At 43.2% G+C, this 27,058-nt stretch overlaps 1 long non-coding RNA gene across 1 annotated transcript; it reads left to right on the forward strand.

The window, feature by feature from the left end:
* Positions 1 to 4,936: 4,936 nt before the first annotated feature.
* Positions 4,937 to 27,058, forward strand: LOC311514504. Its single transcript, XR_014709894.1, has 3 exons — positions 4,937 to 6,006; positions 26,339 to 26,467; positions 26,901 to 27,058. It is a non-coding gene; the product is annotated as an uncharacterized lncRNA (long non-coding RNA).

The raw sequence follows: 27,058 nt of genomic DNA on the forward strand, positions 1-27,058 counted from the left end.
CAGTTCCTTAATATTTTTCTAAAACACATAAAATTTACAGAACTTTTTTTTTCAAAAAGAAAAGGCGGACTTGTGGCACCTTAGAGACTAACCAATTTATTTGAGCATAAGCTTTCATGAGCTACAGCTCACTTCATCGGATGCATGATGCTGAGGACAAGACCCAAATGAACTTTGCATAAATGATTTACCCACACACAGAAAGTAACGCTTCAATTTGCTATATCTTACAATTAACAAAGGGCTCTTATCTTTTGCCAGCTTCCCTCTCTATTGGTGATCTCCAGAGTCTCAGCTGAAAGAACGGGCCTTATCTGTGTTACTGTTTCTTCAGTCATTAGCTTTGTCAGTTTCCTCCTGTATGATCAATTTATCACTCAACATCTCACAACAATTTGATAAGAAGCGACCAGTGCAATTCTCTTAAATCCATATGTTCATGTGCAGTTATAGGGCTTTGGGAAAAGAATATATTTAGCAACATAGTTTAAAAAGTGATTGTCAGATACAGGCTCTACCTAGAGCAGTGGTCCCCAAACTGTGGGGCTCAGCCCCCTAGGGGGCCACAGAGGAATGTTCAGGGTTGGGGGGTGGAGCCTGGTCCTGCCCCCCCCCATGAGAAGTGGGGAGGGAGCACCACCCAGCCGCGCTCTGCCCCCAGCCCAGCTCTGGCACCAGCAACAGCTTCACTCCACTCCGCCCTCTGTTCTGCCCCTAGCCCAGCTCTGCCATCATGCCCCCTTCACCCGCCAGCTCTGCCCCCAGCTCCGCTGTCAGCCCAAGCGCCTCGGCTGAGCCAACTGTGCAGTCATGGAGGGGGCTGTGGGTAGGTTCCATTACGGGGGGGGGACGGGGGGGGACGACAACAGGAAAAGTTTTGGCACCGCACCACGGACCTAGAGGCTTAAATTCAGCAACTGTTGGATCAAAGCCAACATCTTTACTGTGAATGTCTCAATTTTCTGGTATCTAACACAAAGCAGCCTGAGTTTAATTTTCAGAAATGCCAAATCATTTTTTCCCCATAAGGGGGAAGAATGTCTTTATCTTTAAAAATCAGTTTAATCTAATCTAGGGCCACAGACACAAAAATGCCTTCATCATAATCATATGGTTTTTGCATGGTGTCACTACAGGGCAGAGTTAAGGTTGTTTTGGTGCCTTAATTGTACATTTCCATGCCTTGATGTATTTTGATTTCTTTTAAGTTTAACCTTAATTCTTTATTTCCTGTGTTTATAATGCTTGGTTTTTTACAACATCAGAGTAATATTTTAATTACTGATATGTGCTCTCAGTTGTAACTCCCTCTTAATGTTTATTTGTCTGGGAATATAGAAAAAGATGTCATAAGTACTCACTGTGTTGTGCCCTTAGAATCAACACAATGAATACATAAAACCTCTACAAAAGGAAAAAGTGGAGTTTTCTGAAAATCAGATTAAAACTATAACACCAAGGTAAACAGTGTAATATGGATCTGTTTCTAACAAAGGGGATCATTCCTGGCTCATAAATGATTAAAGCACTTTGCTTAAACTAGTGCAAGGTAAACTTGAAATTAGACGAAGGTTTCTAACCGTCAGAGGAGTGAAGTTTTGGAATAGCCTCCCAAGGGAAGCAGTGGGGGCAAAAGATCTATCTGGCTTTACGATTAAACTCAGTAAGTTTATGGAGGAGATGGTATGATGGGATAACATGATTTTGGTAATTAAATATTCATGGCCTGTGATGGCCTAATGGTCTGTGATGGGATGTTAGATGGAGTGAGATCTGAGTTACCCAGGAAAGAATTTTCTGTAGTATCTGGCTGGTGAATCTTGCCCATTTGCCCAGGGTTTAGCTGATCACCATATTTGGGGTCGGGAAGGAATTTTCCTCCAGGGCAGATTGGAAGAGGCCCTGGAGGTTTTTCGCCTTCCTCTGTAGCATGGGGCACGGGTCACTTGCTGGAGGATTCTCTGCTCCTTGAAGTCTTTAAACCACGATTTGAGGACTTCAATAGCTCAGACATAGGTGAGAGGTTTTTCACAGGAATGGGTGGGTGAAATTCTGTGGCCTGCGTTGTGCAGGAGGTCAGACTAGATGATCATAATGGTCCCTTCTCACCTTAGTATCTATGAATCTAAATATAGCATCCCATCTCCTGAAAATATTATGTTCAAAGTATGCTGAGGCTTTTGATTTAGCCTGTGTCCTCACTGCAAAGTGGCCAGATTACCAGCCCAAGCAAAGGCAGAACCTGGACTCTAACCCAACCCCCAGGCCAGACCGCACAGGTTGAAAGCATCACCAAACTTAGGTTTTTATGTGTGGATGAGAGGAGGAAATTAGGAACATCTGGATAACTGCAGCAAAGAAACACCTTTACTGTATTGGCTTGAGCTGCTGCTGGATTACAGAAATGGGCTCAGAAACTGATGTCTTATTATTATGACATCTGGTATGAGTCATCTGAAAAACACAAAGCATTATGCCCTTTGCTATTAAAAGGTGAAAAATCTACCACCAGCAAATCTCATCTTCAAAATCTCATTTTTGGAAAGATTTCCTATTGCTGCAAAAGTAATTACACTGGAGACAGGAAAAAGATTGGTTTTAGAGTAGCAGCCGTGTTAGTCTGTATTCGCAAAAAGAAAAGGAGGACTTGTGGCACCTTAGAGACGAACAAATTTATTTGAGCATAAGCTTTCGTGAGCTACAGCTCTCTTCATCGGATGCAACAAAAGCTTATGCTCAGATAAATTTGTTCATCTCTAAGGTGCCACAAGTCCTCCTTTTCTTTTTAGGAAAAAGATTGGGGCTTAATTCTTTGTTCTGGATTCCAGAATAAAAGCAAGGCAAAGATGGCTTTAAGTCACCTTAACATTTTCCCTGTTCTCGAGTCAGCCACATGTGTGCCTAACTCTTGACATAGGTCAGAGCAGCGCAGGGCTCCTTTAATTTTCACTCAACTGCCTGTGGCTCCAAGCAGCTGCTCCAGTAGCCAAGAATAGCCAGAGCACAGTAATACTCCAGTCATGTCCCCTTACCTTCTACACTGAAGGCTGAGAGGAATGGCTTGGAGCTGCTACTTTGCACTTAGAACAGCTCTTTGCACTCTTGGAGCAGCATAAAGGGACTGCAGTGTAACATCTGGCCTCTTCTGTTGCAAAGGATAACATTGTAGAAGGTTGTCCTCAGTGAGCAGATTACATCATATACAGTTTAAAAAGTGGAACTGCAAGCAGAGACTGACTGTATATTGTGGAGTTTCCATGTGGTGATACCAAAAATTTCCATAATCCAGATGGCAGAATTGCATGAAAGCCACACTAAAAGAATTAGAGTGAACAGAAATATTTTTGGCAGCCAGATTTGGACTGGGATATCAAGTTGTATGTACAGCGCAAGGTGTGCCAATGGGCCTGTTCCTGCATGCTGTCGTCCCTGGAAATGGGTTCAGAGAATTCACAGCAGCTTTGCAGAGAAGGACAAGCAGATGTTCTTTGTAACTGTTATGCAGGCTCAAGATGGCCAAAGGTAAGAGCTTTGAATACTATGTCTGCTAGCAATACTGGTGAGGTTGTTGAGCCATGGTGTCTGCATAGGAGCTTCTATAAGTCATATCAGACATATGACGTTCACCTCTGAAGAATTTTAAATAAGAAATAGTGGTATAAAACATGGGCAAGGATGGATTTAAGGATAAAATTCCAATGGCTCCCAATGGTAAGGCCCAGTGTAGGGCGTGTGTGGGGAACTGAAGTAGCATGCAGGAGCTGAGTGGGCAGGGGGAATAGTTGTGGCAGCCGTAGAGGCAGATTAGCTTCTTGCTCCAACGGACCAAACACCCCTTTTCTCCCCAGCCTGTACTGTATCAGACTGAGGAATCCCCTCTTTGTTTTTCTCACACAACAGTTTCTTCTAGAAGTCCATACAGGTACTGACTCTTATTTCAAAAATAAACTACAGATCTTCCTGCATAAGCCTGTGGGACATGAGACACACTTATTGCTTCACTCATCAAGATCAGCTCCACAAAGGGAAGTAAATCAAAGAAATCTAACATAATAGACTCACTAGTTTATTGTGTTGGAGTCTGGCAGAAAGATTTTTTCCCACCCAAAGTTATTACCTGGCGGTTTCCTTTCTCTCTGTTACAGCAGGATGAAAACATATCCACTGGTTTCACTAACCCATTTTCTTAATCAATGTACAGGGCAGGGGGTCCATAGATTAGATAATTTATTTGAGGAAGATTTATGTTTAGCTTTTGCAGATCATCAGCAAAGGATCTCAGTTCCCCGCATCTCATTTCTTCAGACAGATCTGAAGCTTGACATCTATATTTGGTGTGATGGGGCAAGACCAGATGGCTATAGAAAAGTAGGGGGAGATAGATATATTAGCTCCAGGCTAAACAAATCCCTGGTACCAGGATAAGTGAAATGGCAGCTGCTCCAGGTCAGTTAAGACACCTGGGGCCAATTAAGAACTTTCCAGAAGGCAGGGAGAACGCTAGGTTGATTGGGACACCTGAAGCCAATCAGGGGCTGGCTGAAACTAGTTAAAAGCCTCCCAGCCAGTCAGGTGGGTGTGCAGGTCAGGAGCTGTGGGAGGAAGTTGCGCTGTTGGAGAGACTGAGTAGTACACACCATATCAGGCACAAGGAAGGAGGCCCTGAGGTGAGGGTGAAGTGGAGCTTGAGGAAATGAGGGCTGCTGTGGGGGAAGTAGCCCAGGGAATTGTACATGTCATGTTTCTAAAAGGTCAGCTACCATAGCTGATACTATTAGGGTCCCTGGGCTGGATCCTGGAGTAGAGGGTGGGCCTGGGCTCTCCCCCCGCCCCTTTTGCCCCCTGATTAATTACTGAGACTGGGAGACAACAGAGACTATGCAAGGAAGGATATCTTTTCCTCACCTCCCTCGCTGGCTTATGATGAAAATGGCTCAGTAGACTGTGACCCTTGTCTCTAGAGAGAGAAGGGTTACGTGGAGGGTCACAGTGAGCCTCTGAGGCTAGCAAAATCCACCAGGAAATGCGGGACCCACAGAGGCAAGGACAGAGCTTTGTCACATTGGCTGTTCTTTTATTATTTCTCCAACATCTGAAAGTGACTGTGGCTGTTTGGAATAATCACAGCATTGTCTGAGAGCAGTAGAAAAGTTTGCTGCTCAAACGTTTTCCACATAATTGATTCTCCTAAATGAACTTTCACACCAGTTGGAATTCTCAGTTAGCCATTTTGGCTCAGAAATATGAATATCGCTTTCTTAATGTCAGCACTCACAGTTTCTCTCTGTTTTTAAATCCCTTAACTAATAGATGACATGTAGGATGAATCCTGCAAGAGAAAGGGGCCTGTTCCACCTGACGAAGTTGCTTTTTGTCACCATAGGTTCGCATGTGTCCACACCCAAAATTTGATTCCCCTGGTGAAACCCACACTTTCTGGGTCCCTGGACAATTCCTCAGCCAACATACTTCTGCCAGCAAAATACCACAGTGGATGCTGCCTTACCTGTGCTTGTAAAACAGTCCTCCAGCCACAGTCCAGCAATGCCCTTGTCCCTGCAACAATAACTGCTCCAGTCATAATTTTGAACTCCATTGCATGATGGTCAGTCACTGGAAGTGCCTCCGTGCCCAGCTTTAAAATCCTCGGTGTGTTTTGAAAAATGTCTCTTTTCCTGCTAATTCACATTTGTGAGCAGATATGCCTGGCCCAGCACAAAAACAGAGGTCCAGCGAAACCAAGTATTCCTGCCTGGACCAGAAAAGAAGTCCTTGATCTCTTCTTCCATACTTCGTGGGGACTCAACTACTAACCTCAAATGGGACAGTAGACACCTTGTAAGACCAAGAGAAGGGACCATCAGCACTGCCCAGCAAAGACCAGCTTGTAGAGGATGGGGACACAGAGGGGCATACAGATCCTGCTGAGAGTCAGGAGCTCTTTGATATGCAGCTGGACGCACCAAGACCCAGACAAGCCCAGAGAGGAAGGGGAAGGAAGCACAGGTAGGTGCATAGCTGCATGATTTTTTTTTAAATGTATTTTTTCTTTTGCAATGCCTGAACCACCCTCCTCCCCAATTCCTTCAGTCATTCAAAATGGCACCCTTCTGCATGGTCCGAGAACAAAGGAACTGACTTTTAAAATAGTCGATTTTAAAAAACCATGAACTGGCAACGAAATAAGAGAATATTAGAATCATTTAGAAGCCAGCATGTTTTGGCATCCAGATAGTGTTTTATGAAAGATGAAATTTTAATGTATTAAAAATCAAATTAGTTACAAACAAAGATACTGACATCAATATCTCAGCTTAAAAATAAAAGACATAAGAAATGTATCCTTTGCAAGCAATACAGTGTTTGTTCATTGTGTATATGCATTCAATAAAAATTACATTTTTTGGAAAAATAAATAAATCACAATATATTTATTGGGTGTCACCAGATAGAATTGTCAGAGACTAAAGCACCATCCCTTCCCACCGAATTCATAAAAGGTGTTTATAAATCAGAGAGCCATATTCAGGCCAAAGTCGGACGTACACAAAAGCAGCGCACAGCAATACAATGGCGCACTGTTAAAATGATCTTTTAAGGCCTTCCTCAGCTGTACAGCTTCTTGATAGGCTGTCGTTGTTGCCCTTGTGTTTGGCTGTTAAAAATTCAGCAGACATTCCAATTCCCCCTCTCCACCCTGCCGGTAAGGTTTCTCCCTTTGCTTCACAAATATTATTTAATACATGACATACAGCAACAACAACAGGCATTGTCTCTCTCTCTCTGGTGTTTGACTGGCTGATTCTTGCTCATATGTTCAGGGTTCAAGCTGATTGCCAAATGTTTGGGCCGGAAGGAATTCCCCACCGGTCAGAGTGGAAGTGACCTTGGGGCTTATTTTTTTTTTTTTTTGCCTTCCTCTGCAGCTTGTGGATCATTTGCCAGGATTAACAGGCTCTCACTCAATCATTTCCCTGCCACTACAGTGGCCTCACGCACTGGTGCACCGTGGGCCCTCCTATTCTCTGCCCATGGCACAGGATGGTCTAGTTTCTGATGGGCTGTAATACTTTGGTCTAATTTCAGTTGCTGGGTTTGAAGTTGGGGGTGGAGGCCTGTGATATACAGTAGGTCAGACCAGATGATCTGCTGATCCTTTCTGACTTTAAATTCTCTAACCACAGCATTGCAGAGACCCCAGGAGAGGGCAACAGTCTCAATTCTAATGAGACCTCCCTGCTTTGGCTACCAATGTTAGTCAGGTTTCAGAGTAGCAGCCGTGTCAGTCTGTATCTGCAAAAAGAAAAGGAGTACTTGTGGCAGCTTAGAGACTAACAAATTTATTTGATCATAAGCTTTCGTGAGCTACAGCTCACTTCATCAGATGCATGCAGTGGAAAATACAGTGGGGAGATTTTATATACACAGAAAACACGAAACAATGGGTGTTACCATACACACTGTAACAAGAGTGATCAGGTAAGGTGAGCTATTACCAGCAGGAGAACGGTGTGGGGGGGAAACCTTTTGTAGTGATAATCAAGGTGGGCCATTTCCAGCAGTTGACAAGAACATGTGAGGAACAGTGGGGGGGTAGGAGGGGGAAATAGTTTTACTTTGTGTAATGACACATCCACTCCCAGTCTCTATTCAAGCCTAAGTTAATTGTATCCAGTTTGCAAATTAATTCCAATTCAGCAGTCTCTTGGAGTCTGTTTCTGAAGTTTTTTTGTTGAAGAATTGCCACTTTTAGGTCTGTCATCGAGTGGCCAAAGAGATTGAAGTGTTCTCCGACTGGTTTTTGAATGTTATAATTCTTGAAGTCTGATTTGTGTCCATTTATTCTTTTACATAGAGACTGTCCAGTTTGGCCAATGTACATGGCAGAGGGGCATTGCTGGCACATGATGGCATATATCACATTGGTAGATGTGCAGGTGAACGAGCTTCTGATAGTGTGGCTGATGTGATTAGGCCCTATAATGGTGTCCCCTGAATAGATATGTGGGCACAGTTGGCAATGGGCTTTGTTGCAAGGATAGGTTCCTGGGTTAGTGCTTTTGTTGTGTGGTGTTGCTTCAGGTTGGGGGGCTGTCTGTAAGCAAGGACTGGCCTGAGTCAGTTTCACACTCATATGCATGCTATAACTATTGCAGTTAAATACAAACACATAACTTTGCTTCCTTGTAACCCAGCATTGTAAAAGTACAGTATGTGCTTTTTAAAGGGGAATTTAACTATATGGAAAATCCATAGCTGTACTATCAAGCTGTTATTGAACTAGAGGAACATTAGACACTAATAAAGGCTTCTAAAAGGACCTGGCTGCACTCTTAACTATGGGACCATAGCTGCTCTGGATCCCAACTCCCCAGCCTCCTGGATACAGTATAAAAGATGCAGCCAGTTTTGCTTTTCCACCTGTGTTGGGGGAGAGAATTAATCTGCCCATGATTTTGAATGAAATGAGCCTTAATTGTTAGAATGGATTCTGAAGATGTCCTTTTCCATAAACTATTTAAGTGCCTTTGGTATGCTTTGCTGGGTATAATGCACAGAAAGATACCAGACCTGCCCCCAAGAACTTACTATTTCAATAGACAGAAAGCACAAGATGCACTGGAAGACTGTGGTAGTTGGTCAAAGAGCAGTTTACAACGTCTGTATTTCAATGAAGGGCAGCTGTCAGCAATTCAGCTGCTGCATTTTTTTTAAATGGGCAGAGGTTAGTATTTTTTAAACCTTGGGAAAGAACTGAGTTTTAAGGAGGGAATTTGAATTAAGAGAAGCTGGGTGCCTGGTGTTGAGGCATTGGGAAGTCTTTCCATGTGTGGAGAATGGCACTGAAGAAAACAGGAGAAAGAGAGGTAGACACACACAGAACAGAATGTCCGTCTTTCAGTTCTATTTCAGCTCTCAATGTTTTGCACAGCAAATAAATGAGTAGTTTCAGTTGTCATTAGAGGTTTCTGAGAGTCTGTAAAAAGAAGTCTGGTTGGCACATTTTTCTGTTTAGTGATAGTTTTTAGCAGGGGAAATGTATTTTTATGGCTACTTAGGTACACAAATAATAACCTATGAGAACATACTTCCCAAAGACACCAGAGTTGTAGTATTGGCATGTCTCCTACAGTGGAAGTTATTTATATTGTCTGTGTCTCCACAATTAGACTTTAAACAGGGGAAAACACTTATGAAGAACCTAATTAGCAATAGGTGATTCAGCATCCAGGTGGAGCTGTAGGAGGAAGGTCTTTAGTGAGCATGCATGGAGGTCAGTGTTACATGCTGGCAGACTTGTCTTTGTCAGGTAGAAACCTAGCAACAGCATGCATTCCCAAATCCCTGGTGTAATACCAGATAGATTCCTCTTAAATCCTGCCCCTCTTTCTAGTTCTATTCATCACACTACCCCATCCTGCCAATGAAATGCACTATTTTCTAAACATTCAGGAAATGAGTACTTTCCACATTTTATCTGAGGATTTCAAAGTGTTTTGCAAAAAGGTAAGTATCATCTCTCTATTTTACAGATGAGTAAGCTGAGGTACAGATAGGAAATCAGACTTGCCCAAGGACACACAGCAAGTCAGTGGCAGATGCAGGATTAGAACCAGCAGTGTACAGCCTCCACTGTACTGAGGGGGGGCAGGAAATGGTTTAAGTAAATTTTGCCAACTAAGAGTTATACTTAAGTCTCTGAATTACAGGTATGCTCATCGTTTCCATGCCTTCTTTTTCACTTAAATTATTCCCCCCGTAAATTTAGCGCTTGCAAAAGGTGCTTGATTGGCAGCACTGGAGACTGACATTCGGTACGTAGAGACAGATCAGGTACAGCCTCCTACTTTCCTCCATACAGATTTGTCAGTATGCTGCAACCAGAGAGGTGAAGGTAACAGTCTCCATGAGCTGTACATGAACACTACCAACAAAAGTGCAGATTGTCAGGGTGGTTTTATCACAAAATGATTTCAAAAACATCATTCGATAGTGATTTTCAATTACTTGATCTTACCTGGATTTGACCTATCATCCTAAAGGTAGCAGCCTCTATACCTTTCTACTATTATTCTTCTTATACTATTCTGGTTCATATTATTGGGTCCGTTGCTAAATTAAAATCAGTTCATTTAAAAAAATTAACAAAGCTGCAAACTCTGTAGACAATACAGAGCTTTCAACAGTGACTGCTTACTGCAGCTTGTTAACTACTTATGATAAAGCTTAAAAGTGTTTAGTAGTTTCCCCAGTTGGCCTTTACATAGCCAAAACAATCTGAGATAGTACTCTTACCTTCCAATTTACATTTTTCCCTTTCCTACCAATTGAAAAGATAACCACCACTTTCTAAATGATTTCTTAAAAATATTCTCTAGCTCAACCACAAGATATGGGCTTGATGTAGGAATCACTGGGTGAAATTCTATGGTCTGTGTAATACAAAAGATTAGACTAGAGGGGTCATAATGGCCCATTCTGGCCTTAAAATGAATCTATGGTATTCTTTTATTAAAGGACATATCAGGTTGAGACAGAAGTGGGAAAGTCTGTTGAAAGTCTCTGGGTAAGGTTATACGTGGTAAAAAGCAAGGGTGATGTCTACTGTAGACCATTTAATCAGGAATAAGAGGCAAATGAAGCTTTTTCCCCCCTTTTAAACAAAATCATCCAAAGTACAGGATTTTGTAGCGAAGGGGGAATTCAACTACTCAGACATCTGTTGGGAACATACAGCACGGTACAGACGACACAACAAGTTTTTGGAATGCATTGGACACAACTTATTACAGAAGGCAGAGAAAGCAACTAGTGAAAAGGCTGTTCTAGATTTGATTCTGAAAAATAGAGAGGAACTGGTTGAGAATGTGAAGGTGGAAGGCAGCTTGGGTGAAAGTGATCATGAAACGATGACTTCATAATTCTAAGAAATGGAAGAAGGGACAACAGCAGAATAAAGGCCATGGACTTCAAGAAGGCAGACTTTAGCAAACTCAGAATTGGTAGGTAGGATCCTGTGGCAAGCAAGTCTAAAGGATGAGTGTGTTCAGGAGATATGGGAGTTTGAGACCTTAAGGGCACAAAGACAAACTATCCCAATATGTAGGAAAGATAGGAAGTATGGTAAGCAACCACCGTGGCTTAATCAGAAGATCTTCACCAAAGTGAAACTCAAAGTCATACAAAAAGTGGAAACTAGGTCAAATTATGAAGGTTGAACATAAAAACTAAAAAACCGCACCACCATGAGCATGGCGGTAGCAAATTAGAAAGGCCAAGTTATAAAACAAAATTAAACTATCTAGAGACAAACGGTAACAAGAAAACATTTTACTAGTACATTAGAAGCAAGAGGAAGACATGGACAAAGTAGCCCCATTACTCTGAGGGAAAGACAACAGAAAATGCAGTGTTAAATGCCTTTGTTTGTTTTTACCAAAAAAGTTAGCACTGATTGATATTCTCTTTTAGTCATACAATGTAAATGGGGTAGAATCTGAGGCTAAAATAGGGAAAGCACAAGTTAAGAATCACTTGGAGAAGTTAGAGGTCTTCAAGTTGGTAGGGGCTGACAAAATACATCCTAGAGTACTCAAGGAACTCGCTGAAGAGATCTGAGCCATTAGTGATTATCTTTGAGAATTTGGAGGATGGGAGAGAGCCCAGAGGGCTGGAAAAGGGAAAATACAGTACCTATCCATAAAAGAGGGAATAAGGGCAATCCAGGGAATTAGAAACCAGTCTGTTTAACTTTGGTACACAGAAAGATAATGAAGCAAATAATCAATTCGTAATCACCTAAAAGATAAGGTCAGACGTAACAGTCAGCATGGATTTGTCAAAAACAAATCATGTTGAAACAACCCAATATCCTTCTTAGACAGGGTAACAAGCCTGGTGGATGGAGGGGGTGGGGGAAACCAGTAGATATGATATATCTTGACTTTAGTAAGGCTTTTGATACGGTCTCACATGATCTTCTCATAAGCTAACTAGAGAAATACAGCCAAGATGAGGTGGGTCCACAACGAGTTGAAAAACTTAATAGTTCACGGTCAAATTGGAAAGGCATATCAAGTGGGGTACCACAGGGATATGTTGTGCGTCTGGTTCTATTCAATATCTTCATAAGTTATTTGGATAATGGTCTATACAGTGCACATATAAAGTTTGCAGATGATACCGATCTGGGAGGAGTGGCAAGTGCTTTGGAGGACAGAATTAGAATTCAAAATGATCTGGACAAACTGAAGAAATGGCCTGAAATAAATTGGATGATATTCAAGAAGGACAAATGTGAAGTATTCCACTTAGGAGGTGCACAATTGCACAAATAAAAATGGGAAATGATTGCTTAGGAAGGAGTACTGCAGAAAAGGATCTGGGGGTTGACAAGAATGACTGCCAAAGTAACACACAGTGTACACAGACACTGCATCGTCCTAACTACACCAACATAAGCCCTATGCTTCTTGTGGAGGTGGAGTTAAGTCGGTGTAGTAGGGCATTTCCATTGGTGGGAGCAAGGCTGTAGTGTAGACACTGACATAATTAGGTTGATGCAAGCTGCCTTACATTACACTACAGAGTTAGGTCAGACCAAGCCTCAGTGTTGATATAGTCTGAGGCAAGTGAAAAAATAGATAAAATTTCTCTAAGGCTATGTCTGCACCAGCATTTTTGTTGGTATAGCTACCACCGCTCGTTGGGGATGGTTTAATTATCTTGATGGGGGAGTGCTCTCCCGGCAGCACAGAGAGGTTTCACAAGAGATCTTACAGTGGCACAGCTGAATCAGTACAGCAGTGCACTGTATGCTGTCTAATACAGAGATGGCCTAAGTGTCCTCTCTTTTCCCCTCACACACTAATAAGAGCCTGATAAGTAGTTAATAGTTCCCAGAGAATGTCAGAGTATCATACACATTCTTTGTGCAAACATTGAATACACAAAGAACATTGTAAATATTATAAAAACATTGTAAATAGTATTTCAAATACAATACATAACTTTAACAAAATCTGTTATAGTGTGAGGACAAATACAGCAATTCGTGTGTTAAGCAGTCACTCTATAACCACTCCACAGCTGCTAGGCAACAAATCTCCTGGTTTTCCTTTACAGACTTCCCTACTTTGTTAAGGTTACGGATATTTAAATATAAAAGTTTCAATACAATTTACACTTTATACTTTTTCTTGCTCTTACTCACACTCACACACCCCCCCCCACCATTATTCTGAGAGTGGTTCTCCATCTTTATAGTGTGACTATAATATGTAGACTGGTGTCACCTGCAATCTTCAGAGCTTGAGAATGGCAGACGCGGTTCTTTTCCAACCACTTCAGAATTCTATCAGCAAATAGTCTGGAGTCGTCACAGCTAGCAGCATTCTAGGCCTTAGGTTAATAGTTGAGCTGTCCTTAGCTGCTGGTGAAACAGAAATCTGTAGCCCATATCCAAATAGGTACAGGGATTGGAATCCAGCCCTTGCAGCAGATCTATCTATTGGTTCTGGTAAATCAGCTACTCTCGAATCTACAGGCAGTGCTTAATTTGTAATTAAAAAAGGTGCCAGGGCTCAAGAAATGTTTTTCCTTTCATAATGGATGTGGCAAGCCCAGAGGTGCCAGGGCTATGAACTGCCCAGCCTAGAGGTGCTGAGGCTCAGCCCTGGCACAACGCAAGCACTTCTACAGGGCTGACCAACTCCTGTATGTCTAGCCTCACACTCTGTTTGGCTCAGCTATCAGAGGGTAAATGGGTGTGATCTGCACTACTGCAGTAGACCGACAACTTTTCCTTACAGGAAGTAGCTTTTTATTTCCAAAAAAAAAAAAAATTCTTTGTGAGGTATTCACAGGAACTGTGGAGTGGTTTGCAATCAAACACTTTTTACATTTTTAGCATTTCAAGAGCAATTAAAAAAAAGAAAATGTTAAAAATAAACTAACCCTCATCCCAATCCTCTGCACTACTTCCAGTCATTGCATAATGGAACACAAAGGATTCTTATGAGCCAGCTGCTGTGGTGTCCCAGATTGTGTAGTGCACATATGTGCAATTCAGTAGGAGGCACTCCAGAACAGCAGCACTCAGCATCTCAGCCATAGCATAGCACCAAAGGACACCTTTTAGAGTATCTCAGAAGAGCATTTCTATTCTGAAAAGCAACTGTGTTGAATAAATAGTAGCACCTTCTTACTCAGATCTGTCCACTGTATATATATTCAGAGTCATGTGTGCTGACTTCACTGGCAAACTAGCTTACTATTTTTATTCCTGTTAGCGGTGTTGGCTCTGCAAGGCTAAGAATGAAAGAGTCTGGATGTCAGAAGGAACTGTTAAGCGAAAGCGGAGATTCTAGAGCATGATTTTGCAGCAGAGGCTGAATTCTACAACAGTGAAATCATGGAATAAGCCATGCCCTGACTTGTGACTAAATTAAAGTTTTAATTGCATTTTACTCCTGTTAGCCCTGTAGAGCCAACACAGGTAGGTGGGAGTGAGTTGAAGATTCTATTCCCTCTTGTGCATCCTCAACAGTAGTGTTTACAAAGTTCCAATTACAGGACTAATAAATTATATCTATCCAAAACCACCAATGGCAATGAGGATCCACAGGTGTCATTGAAGACCTGACTTCACTTGTGTCATAAATATAAAGGGAAGGGTAAACCCCTTTAAAATCCCTCCTGGCCAGAGGAAAAATCCTCTCACCTGTGAAGGGTTAAGAAGCTAAAGGTAACCTCACTTGCACCTGACCAAAATGACCAATGAGGAGACAAGATACTTTCAAAGGCTGGGAGGAGGGAGAAAAACAAAGGGTCTGTGTCTGTCTGTATGCATGCTGCTTTTGCTGGGGACAGAACAGGAATGGAGTCTTAGAACTTTTAGTAAGTAATCTAGCTAGGTATGTGTTAGATTATGATTTCTTTAAATGGCTGAGAAAAAAGCTGTGCTAAATAGAATGACTATTCCTGTCTGTGTGTCTTTTATAACTAAGGTTTTGCCTAGAGGGATTCTCTGTGTTTTGAATCTAATTACCCTGTAAGATATTTACCATCCTGATTTTACAGAGGTGATTCTTTTTTACTTCTATTAAAAAAGTCTTCTTGTAAGGAAACTGAATGCTTTTTCATTGTTCTAAGATCCAAGGGTTTGGGTCTGTGGTGAGGATTTTTACCAAACCTTCCCCAGGAAGTGGGGTGCAAGGGTTGGGAGGATTTTGGGGGGGGACAGACGTTTCCAAACTACATTTTCTCAGGAACCCAGATAAAGTTTGGTGGTGGCAGTGGAAGTCCAAGGGCAAAGGCTAAAATAGTTTGTACCTTGGGGAAGTTATAACCTAAGCTGGTAAAAGTAAGCTTAGGAGGTTTTCATGCAGGTCCCCACATCTGTACCCTAGAGTTCAGAGTGGGGAAGGCACCTTGACAACTTTTAATAAATATTCTACAGGGTATGTGTGAGGCAGAAAGAGCCCCGCTCAATTCTTTATTCACAAGCAGAGGTTGCAAGGCTAGTAGTTGAAATGCAAGCAAACCTGTAAACCAAGCACATTTGACCTGGAATCTTTCAGACTCCAGGCATGGAACTCCACAATGCCAATTTTACTGGTCGTTTTCAAGTAGAACCAGAGTTAAGTGCTGAACACTGTAATATTACCCAGGGAACAATCTAGACTGAACAGCGGTCCTCTCAGTTCTTCAACCTGGAGTGCCTTTCACAGGGCTTCTCTGTGAGAACCACCACTCCTGGTCTGTTCACATTAGCTGCTAGCGTGCAAAAATCATTCCCATCTGAATTAGATGGGAGCTTCTAGCCAGTCACTCCTGAATTATATTACAGAGTAACACCTGCAAATTCCCAGACTTGTTCCCAGGAATGGGCCTCTTGTACTGCTCAGCTCTTTCCTTCTGGACAATACAAGTCCATCATTTCATTAATAAAAGATGATATGCACAAACCCAGTTATCTCAAATGTAGTTTGCCAAAAACTTAAGTCCAAACACACCAGCTTAGATAATAAACTTGCTTTTAAGTACTTAAAATCCATCTCTCTGTGACTACAAGTAATGAGGCATAAAAGTCAGAATTAGTTACAAAGAAATAAAAGGTAAAATATAGACATACCTAATTTAACAAGTTAAGTGAATTTAAAGCTAAAGGTTTCTCTCACCACATGCTTACAGCTGTCTGGCTGGATTCCTTCAACCAGTTCAATGATGCTTTCTTTGTCTTTCAAACTTTGTTGATGTGGAGAGGAGAGAGGTGATTTGAGGCCTCTGTTACTCATTTTTATATCTTTTCCTCCTCTTTGAGAAATCATCTCCAGCTGGGGTTCAGGCAACAGCGAGTCTGGTTACATTAAAACCCCCAACTGTTCTATTGCCAAGATGTAAATTTCTCTCACCCCTTTCTTCCTGCCAAAGAATGGCTACTTAACTAGGTGATAGTCCATTTGATTTTTTTTTGATGCCTCAACCAGGTGTCAGTTTTCCTTTGTCTCGGAGGAACTGGTTTGTGCCTGTTTTTCTAAACTTGGAGTATATCTCAGCAATGTCATACAGTAGAATCTCATAACTTCACGTACAATGATCAGCAAATTATGAGTTTTCAAATACTTCATGAGGCATACTTTGTACAAGAGATTATAGTTTTGTAAAAGTTGTGAATATAAGGATACAAGACTGTCAAATGCATTTCTGGAATGGGCTCCATAAAAGCCCCAGTAGCTGCTGGACTATATTGTTGGCCAATATGCAGCACTGGAGAAACTTTCAAAAGTACCTTTAATTAGCGACTAACCCTGCTCCCGTTGAAGTCAGTAGAACTCCCATACACCATAGTGGTGCAGGTTTGGACTCCTGATGAGCACATGTGAATATTTCTGTAAAATGCATTACATAGAAACAGAAATGCTTACAGCTTTGCACCCCCAACACAATATGATGGTGCATCATTGAGGATGCAAGATGCACCTCAGATCCTTGTGCACAATTGTGCAGTCCAGACCACATTTGCTTTTTCTGCACTGGACAGAGGCTGTTCTCCTTATGTATTCCTTGGGAGTGCAGATGAGATAGGGGAATCCCCCACAAACCCTAGCCATGCACCAGCAAGTGGAGCTGGCTGGTCATGCAGGGAAGAATAACCTGCACACCTTGAGATATGTACTGGCCAGCCCTGGGAGAAGTTCTGCTTTTCTGAGCTATCTCTGGGATGGTACAGCTCCAGTTCTACCCCCAAGCGGGACTGTAACTTAAAGGTACATCTGAGCCCTGAATAAGCACGTATAGAGGAGAAGCAAGTTTTAGCATCCTACCTAAAAAATTTAGATGTAAAGCAGGCACTGGTTATATCTTGGACAAACTATTACAGGGCATTGACCAAGAACTGGGGAATTTTGACGAGGCAAGTCCCACTCAGCCCACAGTATGTTAGTGTCCTATTCGAAATCCATAATGCCCGACTCCCTAGAGCAAAGATTATACTTTCAAGTTAATTGGTTATGTTTCCAAAGTTTAGTACTACAAATCAATCAGGAAATTCATTTCAGTAGAGCACTCCTCTCTTTTGCTCTCTCACTCAAGTCAATTTCAAATGCTCCGCTCTACAAGTTTCTCTTTTTTTCAATTACTGAATCCCATGGTAGTAAATAAATTTATTTCAAGTGCACACATCTCATTTTTTTCAATTACAGTTCCCTCTCAAGTAATCTAATTTCTTTCAAGTCTTCAATTTACTTCCAACTTTCTCTCCAAGTTTACACATCAGGTATTAGAAACACATCTTAGACTCCTCTGAGTTTTAGAATGTCATTTTTGTCTTCATTACCTTTAAATTGACTAAACACTGTGTATAGTTTCTGTAAGCTGTAAAATTCACATATATCATCTGCTGTATGCCTTGAAGCTTTGGGCTTTCTTTCCTTCCATCCTACTTAGTGCCAATAATTGTTCCCTTCAGTTGTAGGAATGATTGTAAATATCAGGAATATGACCCAAGTTTGATTTAAAGAGTATTTATTCTAAATTGCAGCAATAGCAAACATGATAATTAAATAACACTGGAAAGTTGTATTGTGTGACGGACTGAGCCTTATCTCTGAGCGTGCATAGTGATTGGTGGAAGCATTAAAACAAATACATAAGAGTATATAGCTTTGAATATATATGGGAAAGATAGATGACTGAATGAATTAGAGCCATTAGACTGAATGGGCATGGAGGCTGAGCTAGCTACTCACCCCTAGAAGGTGGTTCCTCCAGGGCAGGTTGGCAGCACATAGGGAGATACTGTAGGGAAACTTGCACTGCTGCTGCCTATGCTCTTTTCTTCTGTGGATAAGGAGAGGATTTCAGACTCTGGAGCTGCCATTCTGGCACCTTTCACAAGTGCCTAATTACATTTTCAAAATCTTAAATCTGGAAAAAAAAATAAACTAGGTAATTACAATATAGGATTCACATAAGCCAGCCGCACATTCATAAGGGGTTTAGAATGAGGGCAGAGGTACACAGCCCTTCATAAGTAGTAGAGAACTACAGCCCCAGTTCAGCAAGATTGTAACAGGGAACTTGGAGGGCTGGCCACCTAGTGGTTGGCACACCTGGTCTCCAGCCCCTTGTTTCCCTTGATGAGGTGCCTCCGTCTTTTAGGCTGTAGAGGTAGGGGAGACCCAGGCTTTCCCACTCTATCAGGTCCCAGCCCAGGGCTCTTTGTGAGTCAACCCTCCCCCACCTGCCCCGGGCTACTTCCTACCACTGTCCCTTCAGTTTGGGGCATGGCCCCTATAATCCAATTGACTGAGGTGGCTTACCTGCCTTAGTGCCCTTCCATGGATCCTGGGCAGCCCCCTGCTGCAGTCACAGGCTCCTTCAGTAGGGTTGCCAATGTCTGGTTTTCAAAGGCAAGCTCCCTGCCTGCCGTTGCTCCGCGCAGCTCTCGGCAGCAGCGGCATGTCCCTCCTCCAACTCCTACACGTAGGGGCAGCAAGGGGGCTCCGCATGCTCCCCCGCCCCAAGCACTGGCCTGGCAGCTCCCATTGGCCAGGAACCGTGGCTAACGGAAGCAGTGCCTGCGAACAGGGCAGCGTGCAGGGCTGGCCACAGCTCCGTGTAGGAACCAGAGGGGGAGCATGCCACTGCTTCTGGGAGCTGCCCGTAGCCTGCAACGCTGCTCTCCCACCCCGCAGTGCTCCAACCCCCTTCCCCAGCCCTGATCCCTCTCCTGCCTTCCAAACCCCTCAGTCCCAGCCTGCAGCATCCTCCTGCACCTCAAACCCCTCATCCCCCCCAGAACCTGCACCCCCAGCCAGAGCCCTCACCCCTGCTGTTCCCCAACCACCTGCTCCAGTGCTGATCCCCCTCCCACCCTCCGAAACCCACAGTCCCAGCCCAGAGCACCCTCCTTTACTCCAAACCCCTCATCCTCAGCTCCAGCTCAGAGCCCACACCCCCAGCCAGAGCCCCTTCCCACACCCTGAACCCCTCATTTCTGGCCCCACCCCAGAACCCACACCACCAGCCCAGAGCCCATATGCCCTCCCACACCCCAACCCCCTGCCTCAGCCCAGAGCCACCTCCCATACTCCGAACCTCTTGGCTCCACCCCCAGCCAGTAGCCCCCTTCTGTACCCCAAACCCCTCATCCCGAGCCAACACAGAGCCCGCAACCCCAGCTGGAGCCCTCCCACACCCCAACCCCCTGAGCCAGCCCATTGAAAATGAGTGGGTGAGGGTGGGGAGAGCAAGCGTCAGAGGGAGGGGAGATGGAGTGAGTGGGGGGCAGGGCCTCTGATAAGGGGGGGAAAGGGCGGAGCCTCAGAGGAGGAGCAGTGCAGGGCAAGGGTGTTCAGTTTTGTGTGAGTAGAAAGTTGGCAACCCTATTCTTCAGGCAGGGTAGTCCTAAATTTGGTGAGACCAAACCTCACAACGTCTCCCTTGGCTGAGGAGACCATACTTACTCCCTGGTGGCAGTCTCCGCTGGCAGGTTAGTGACCCCCCTCCTCTCAGGTAGGGAGGCAGCTACCTCTTTGCCAGACCTCTTCTACCTCTTTGCCAGACTCTCCTTTTCTTCCCCCTTCGGGCCTAGCATTGGCTGTAGATATAGCAGGGCGGGGCTAACTGGGCCCAAAGGCTCTCTTTAACCCCTGCTGTGCTGGTGGGCAATTTCCCTGCTTCATCACATCACAACGATAAATAAATATGTTCCTGGGACTTATGCATTTGCTTAGGTAGCTTGCTGAACTGGGGCCTAAATCCAGGCTTCATTGTAGCACTTTCCAGATGTTCCTGGTATTTTGATCCAGCCACACTACAAAGGAGAGAATAGCAATAAACACATGTTTATTTGGATTCTAAATCAATTTTCTTTTTAGTATCTGACGAAGGTAGGTGTGATCCAATGTGGATACACTCTGTGTCGGGGGCTTATCCCTTATGTCCATTTGCCATTACTGCTCAGTCCCAAGCCAGTGGCAGGTTACTGAGCAGTATGATGCCATCTCTGCCAACTTTCTCACTGAGTTAGATGTAGTTTTTCCTTAGTTCTTTTTGTTGAGATGTCTTTTCTGTTTCCTGATGCCTTTAGGAAATACTCCCTCTAATTTTGGACATTAGAACAGAAAGCAACCCTCTGTTTCCATCACTCCTCTGTTATGTTAATTGCATAATCATGCCTCTCTGGGTTTTGACTGTAAGTTGTGCCTCCCAGTTTCCACCTCGAGTTTGTAGTCACTGATTCTACATTTGGTGAGAAACTGCCTACTTTACTACATTTTACTATAATGAGATAGTTTTCTAATGTGTTAGCTTGGTGCAGGGATCTAACATATCTTATTTAGTTCATCTCCCTGCCAATACAAACTTATTTCCTTTTTTTACAGGAAGTTGTTACCCTCATATCCAGATTGTGCATATAGGGCCATATGTTCCAATAGGCTGTGTGCTGGAAAGCATAGCACATTACTATGAAAACTGCTTCACAATCATCATCATAAGCCAAAACTACCTCCTTGGCAAGATGCCATTCCAACTTACAACACCTAACAGTCTCATGGAGAAGTTTCCCAAGAGACATTTCCCTCCCCCACCAGTAAGCTAAGAGGAATCAGAACAGTCAAAATACCGTATTCTATTTGAAAAAATACTATTGTAACTTCTCACACTAGAGACATAAGGAATAGCAATAAGGAAAGGTTACTTCATACAGTAACTGGAGTTCTTCAAGACTTGTGGTCCCTATTAGTATATTCCACTCTGGATTCCCATGCGCTCCATGCACCTCAGACCAGAAGATTTTTGCTAGCAGTCTCTGTTAGTCTTTGCCTATGTGCCTCATTGGCTCGTGCTAAGAACCATGGGCATAAGGGGCAACGGAGACTGACCGCTTCTCCAGTTCCTTTTTACCATGAATAACTGAAGGATAAGGCTTCATGCAGAGGGGAAGGAGAGGAAGGTTAGAAGAAGAAGGCCACCTAATGCTGCAGACACTGAAGGTGTTCTGTCTGGACCACGGGCATGATAAAGGAATTGGAGAGGCAGGCAGTCCACCCCACCCCTTATGCTCTCAGTTCAGAGGTCAAGGAGGTGCAGGGCTCAAGCATGGAAAAATCAACTCTGCTAGCAAAAATCTTCTGGTCTCAGGCATCTGGAGCACATTCACACTCAGAGTGGAGCCCACGTAAGGAACCCTCATTCAAAGAAAAATTTACTTGTCAGATGACATCCTCATCTTGATGTGGAATGTTTTAAACACTTCAGTGGATTGCTAAACCTGCCAGAGTCTGCCTGCAAACAGTTGAGAATGCAGAGATCTTGCTTCCCCAGAGGTGGGTATTGAACTCATATTGATAACCTTTCCCACTCCTATTATTCTGCCTTTGTTTGGCCTTATTTTTCTTGTGTCAAACCTCCTTCCCCATTGGTTGTTCTTATCTAGTTTCAGGAGGGTGACAGTATGATATTTTCTGTTTTCATTGTACTACAGCACAATGCCATGAGCACCTTTGAAGTGGAGATTATGGGCCAGATTGTTGCTAGCTTCTGAGAGCAAAAGTAAGGCTCTCCCCCACATGTCCTCTGTGCTCCCTGGGCAGACAATGGCCACAATTGCAGTCCTTGTGTTCTCCAGAGCAGAGGGGACTGCTCCTTGCTAGCACTCCAAGGGTGGGAAGAACTGGGACAAAGAAAGCTATGTATCCCACATAGGGTTGCCAGGCATCTGGTTTTTGACCAGAACGCCAGGTTGAAAAGGGACCCTGGCTGCTCTGGTCAGCACTGCCAACTGGGCCACTAAAAGTCCGCTTGGCTGCAGCTCCCATTGGCCGGGAACCATGGACAATGGGAGCTGCGGGGACAGCGCCTGCGGGCTGGGGCAGTGCACAGAGCCTTCTGGACACTCCTCCACCTAGGAGCCAAAGGGACATGCTGCTGCTGTTTTCCGTGCAGACTTCCTCTGTCCCCGGGAAATGCCGGGGCCACCTGAGGTCAGTGCCGCCTGAAGCCTGCACCTCAAACCCACTCCCACAACTCAACCCTCTGCCCCCAGCCCAGAGCCTCCTCCCACACTCCAAACCCCTTGGCCCCACCTCCCAGCCCGAAGCCCCCTCCTGCACTCCAAGCCCCTCATCCCAACCCCCTATCTCAGCCTGGTGAAAATGAGTGAGGGTAGGAGAGAGTGAGTGACAGAAGGAGGGGGGATGGAGTGGGGTCTGGGCCTTGGGGCAGGACAAGAGTATTCGGTTTTCTGCAGTTAGAAATTTGACAACCCTACTCCCACAAACAATAGGTAGCAGATCTGGCTGAGTGTGAAAGAGAAAGCATGCTGCATCCCTTTTGGGGGAGTAGCAGGAGGTCTGCTCCCCTGGGCAACTAGAAGTCCCAGGAAGCATTGTGCCTTACTGAAGCACAATGCCTCCAGCACTCCCACTGGGATGGGATAGCTGCTCCTCACCCACTATACAGAGCTGTGACTAAAAGTCACAACAGAGCCCCGCCCTCCCTCTTTATAAATAAACTTAATATCATCACCCTAACTTTCCTGTGCAGCGTAATTGCATGGATTATGCCAGTGACATGTATTCTTCAGACAAGGAAGCCACCTCTTGTGGCAGAATCTTGCTCCAGAATTTCAGTTTTCGTGTAAAAAATTATTTCCTGCCCTTGCGAAGAAAAGCTTGTGATTGCTATTCTGTGGTTGCAGAATTTGGCATTTTTCCAAAGTGCCAGAGACTTCAGCACTTTGCCATTTTGCTGCACTCTGCACCCAACTTTTCTTTTTGTGTTGCCCTGTCTGCTGGGTGATATCTGCAGCTGCCTCTTCCTCAACAGATTCCTTCACAGCGGGGGAGTCAACTGAATTACAGGGCGGCTCCCTGCACTGTTCCATGGGGCCAAGCAGTGGGAAATCAGGGAGCCTCTCACATGTGGGGTTTTGTGCTTCTGCACCGAGTTTACAGAGCCCTCTTCAAAGCCATGTCTGTTGCGGGATGCTTGAGCACCCTCTCATGGTATTGAATGTTCAGTACCCAAGGCTTTATAAGAGAGTGCATCTGCTGGGCCACCAGCCACCTCAGTTTGCTCTCCTGAACCACAGGCTCCTGTTTACATAGAGAACTCAGGGTAGAGGGGAAGGTAGGCAGGAAGTGTGAATTTTAGTGCAGGATTAAGGAGTTTGTTGTTGATCTAGATCAGTGTTTCCCAAACTTACAACAGTTGCATACTCCTTTTGAGACATTCGTCTTACCGGCGTTCCCCTTCTCCGGTGAAGATAATTTTGGCAGGCGGTGGTAACCACATTTTTATAACACACTCCTAATTTGTTTCCTTCTGGATTAAATGTTATTAGAAATACAAAATTATATTACATACAGTTGAAACAAAAATTTTAATAGAAATAATAATTACATATAGAAATAGTACTATAAATAATTAAAATAATAGAAGCGAATCAACAGTCTGGCAGAACAGCGTGTGTGTGTGTGTATATATATGTGTGTATATGTATGTATATAATATATATGGTGAATTCATAGCATTCTGAAATTAAAATACGCTGGTTTGATTAGGTTAGTGAAGAAAGCACTAGTTTTAATACTTACTCATTCGGTATTGAAAAAGTTTCAGTACAAACCAAATTATTCAATGTGAGGGATGGAACTGCTTTTGACCAGACACTATCGCAGGGATATCTGGGTCAATGTTTGTGATCTTAAGATGAAGATGGGGCTCCACGTCAATAAGATGATTTCATTTTTTTGGTTTGATGCCAACCAGAGTAGAGAATCCGATCTCACACAAATACAAGGTGGGAAAAGGCAGAACATACTTGACAGCTTTGTCGGATAGAGCTGGATATTCAGAGCTAACCCCCAGCCAAAATGACGTTCGTGTATTTTGCTCAAATTTTGTTTTCAGGAAGCTATCTGAAGCCAGCTCCAAGAGCTGTTCTTCTGAATCAGAGAGGTTATTTGGCAATGTTTGAACATTGATGATAAAAGGGTTCCTTATCCATTCAAAGGTGCAGTCCAGTTCAGGGAAATACTTACAAAGATCTTTCTGCAAGCTTTCCAAATGCTGCTTCATGGTTTGCAAAACATCACTATCAAGTTCGTTAGTCAAGTTTATTACTAAGTCATGAAGAAATGGAAAGGAATCCAGTTCACAACGACTAAGATGTTTATGCCACAGTTTCAATTTTGCAACCATGGTGCTCGCTTTGTCTTGAACATGGAATATGGATATGAGTTTCCCTTACAAAGATAGATTGAGGTTGTTTAAATGAGCAAAGATATCTGCAATATATGCTAGTTTGCATAGCCATTTCCAGTCGTGTATACGGTCTCACACGTTAAAGGTTTCATCTAAAAAAACTTGCAGTTCTTCTCACAGCTCAAACAGGCAATTCAGAACTTTTCCATGTGAAAGCCAACACACTTCAGTGTGAAATAGGAGGTGTGTGTAATCACTGCCCATCTCATCACAAAGCTGAGAAAACAGCCGGGTGTTCAGAGGGCGGGCTTTCACAAAATTGATTATTTTCACAGCTTCATCCAGTACTTGCTTTAGATCTGCCTGCATGTTCTGGGTGCGAGTGCTTCCCTGTGAATGCAACAATGAGTCGATTTTTGCTTCTGGTGCAACAGCTTGAGTACGTGCAACAACTCCCTTCTTCAAACCAGTCATCAAACTCCTTTCTCTGGCGCCATCCGTGCTTATTCCAACACAATTACTCCAATCCAAGTCATTAGTTTTGATAAAGTCATCAATAACTTTAAAAATAGCTTCTCCGGTTGCAGGTGTTGGCATAGGTTGGCAGAACAAAATATCATCGTGGACTTCATTATTCAGCTCATATCTGACAAACAACAAAAGATTAGCTAAATTCACAATATCAGTGGATTCATCCGCTTGCAGTGCATAGTAGCAACTCTTTTGTACTCTTGACAATAATTGCTGCTTAACGTTTTCAGCCATATCTGTGATTCTACGATGAACAGTATTATTTGAGAGGGGGACACAATCTATAGTTTTGCTAGCCTTGTCTCCAATCATCACTTGCACCATTACTTTGTCTGCAGGTTTTACTTATGTCTCGCCAATCTCTTCAGCAGCTCCAGACTTTGCAATTAAGTGCTCTACACTATATGAAGCTGCCAAAGCTTTCATATTTTCACCTCCCGTCACATTACAAATTGTTTTCTGGGATTTCTGGAGATCTTTGCGCCTATTTTCAAAAAATTCTACAGGTTTTCCCTCGTATTCTTTGTTTGCTATCGAAATGGTTGGATGGTTTCATACTTTCATTTGTGAGAGTCTTGTAACAAATCACACATAGTGGAACAGGCTCCACCTCATCGCCAGTCCACGAAAATCCCAGTTTAAAATATTCTTCAACATATTTGCGGGCTTTTTTCGTTTTCTTTGCTGCTGATACGTTCAATAAACTTACAGATGGTTCACATGTTTCACTAATTTTGTTCTTCACAATTGTCTGATGTAGCCAGATCTTTAGATTACTACCAATAGTTATTCACTTTTATCTTTTATCCATCAGTATGACTTCTGCGCATGCCACAAAGGCAAGCGTATTGCCCGAGCCGCGGTAACGCGCACACGTGGTTTGCATCGGCTCTGCTGTGCTATTAGATGTTACTGAACGTGTTATCAGATTAGTTACAATGTAAACCTGTGTGTTTCTATTGTACAAGTGTACACCATTCTTATATATTAAATTTGAGTGATTTGTTTTCTGCTGCTAAAAAAAACCTATGATAAAGTAAAATAAAAAATTCTGCCGTGTACACCTTGAAATACTTTCATGTACCACCAGGAGTACATGTACCACACTTTGGGAAATGCTGATCTAGATGGACAATCTCTTCTGAGGTTACCACTTTAGAGAGGACTTCAACAGAATAGTCTGAATGCACAGAGGAAACGAACAGGTTACTGGCTCCTGGTAAGTAATCTCTCTTTTAAAATCAATTATATACTGAATGTCTCCTTTCCCCCTTGCATTTTGTGGTACTGAGTGTATAATTCTAAAATAAATGCAGAGGAGATATAGTGACATATGGAAATGGATAAGAAAAATTGACCTGTAACATAGTGCTCAGAGCCAATTTACTGCAGCTTGGAAAATCTAACTCCAAAACAGATTAGGCTGCCTGCCCTGAGCAGGCCCCAAGGCAATGCATATTAAAAGCTGGGACCTGAACAGGTTTGAAAACTGCTTGGATGAAGTTAATCTGCCTTTTCTTTTCCACTAGATGAAGCTATAGAGCAAGGAGTGGCTTACTTTCCATGTCTCAATTTAGTGAGCTAATACTAAAATTACCTTTGGGATGTAGTTTAATTCTTATTTTCCTAACTCAACTTTTGTTTTCCATCAGTTTGCAGCATTTAAGATTGGATCGTCAGGACTGATTATTCTGGGCTTGGCCCTGCAAAGTGCTCTCGGCACCTTCCTGGTAGGATGTTTAGTGTAAGTTTCATGTTAATGATTTTGGCTTTATTTGGTTGTCTTTGTTGCTTTCTCACTGTGTGGTCA

Source organism: Lepidochelys olivacea (genome assembly GCF_965140295.1).
Source record: "Lepidochelys olivacea isolate rLepOli2 genome assembly, chromosome: 1".
Lineage (NCBI taxonomy): Eukaryota > Metazoa > Chordata > Testudines > Cheloniidae > Lepidochelys > Lepidochelys olivacea.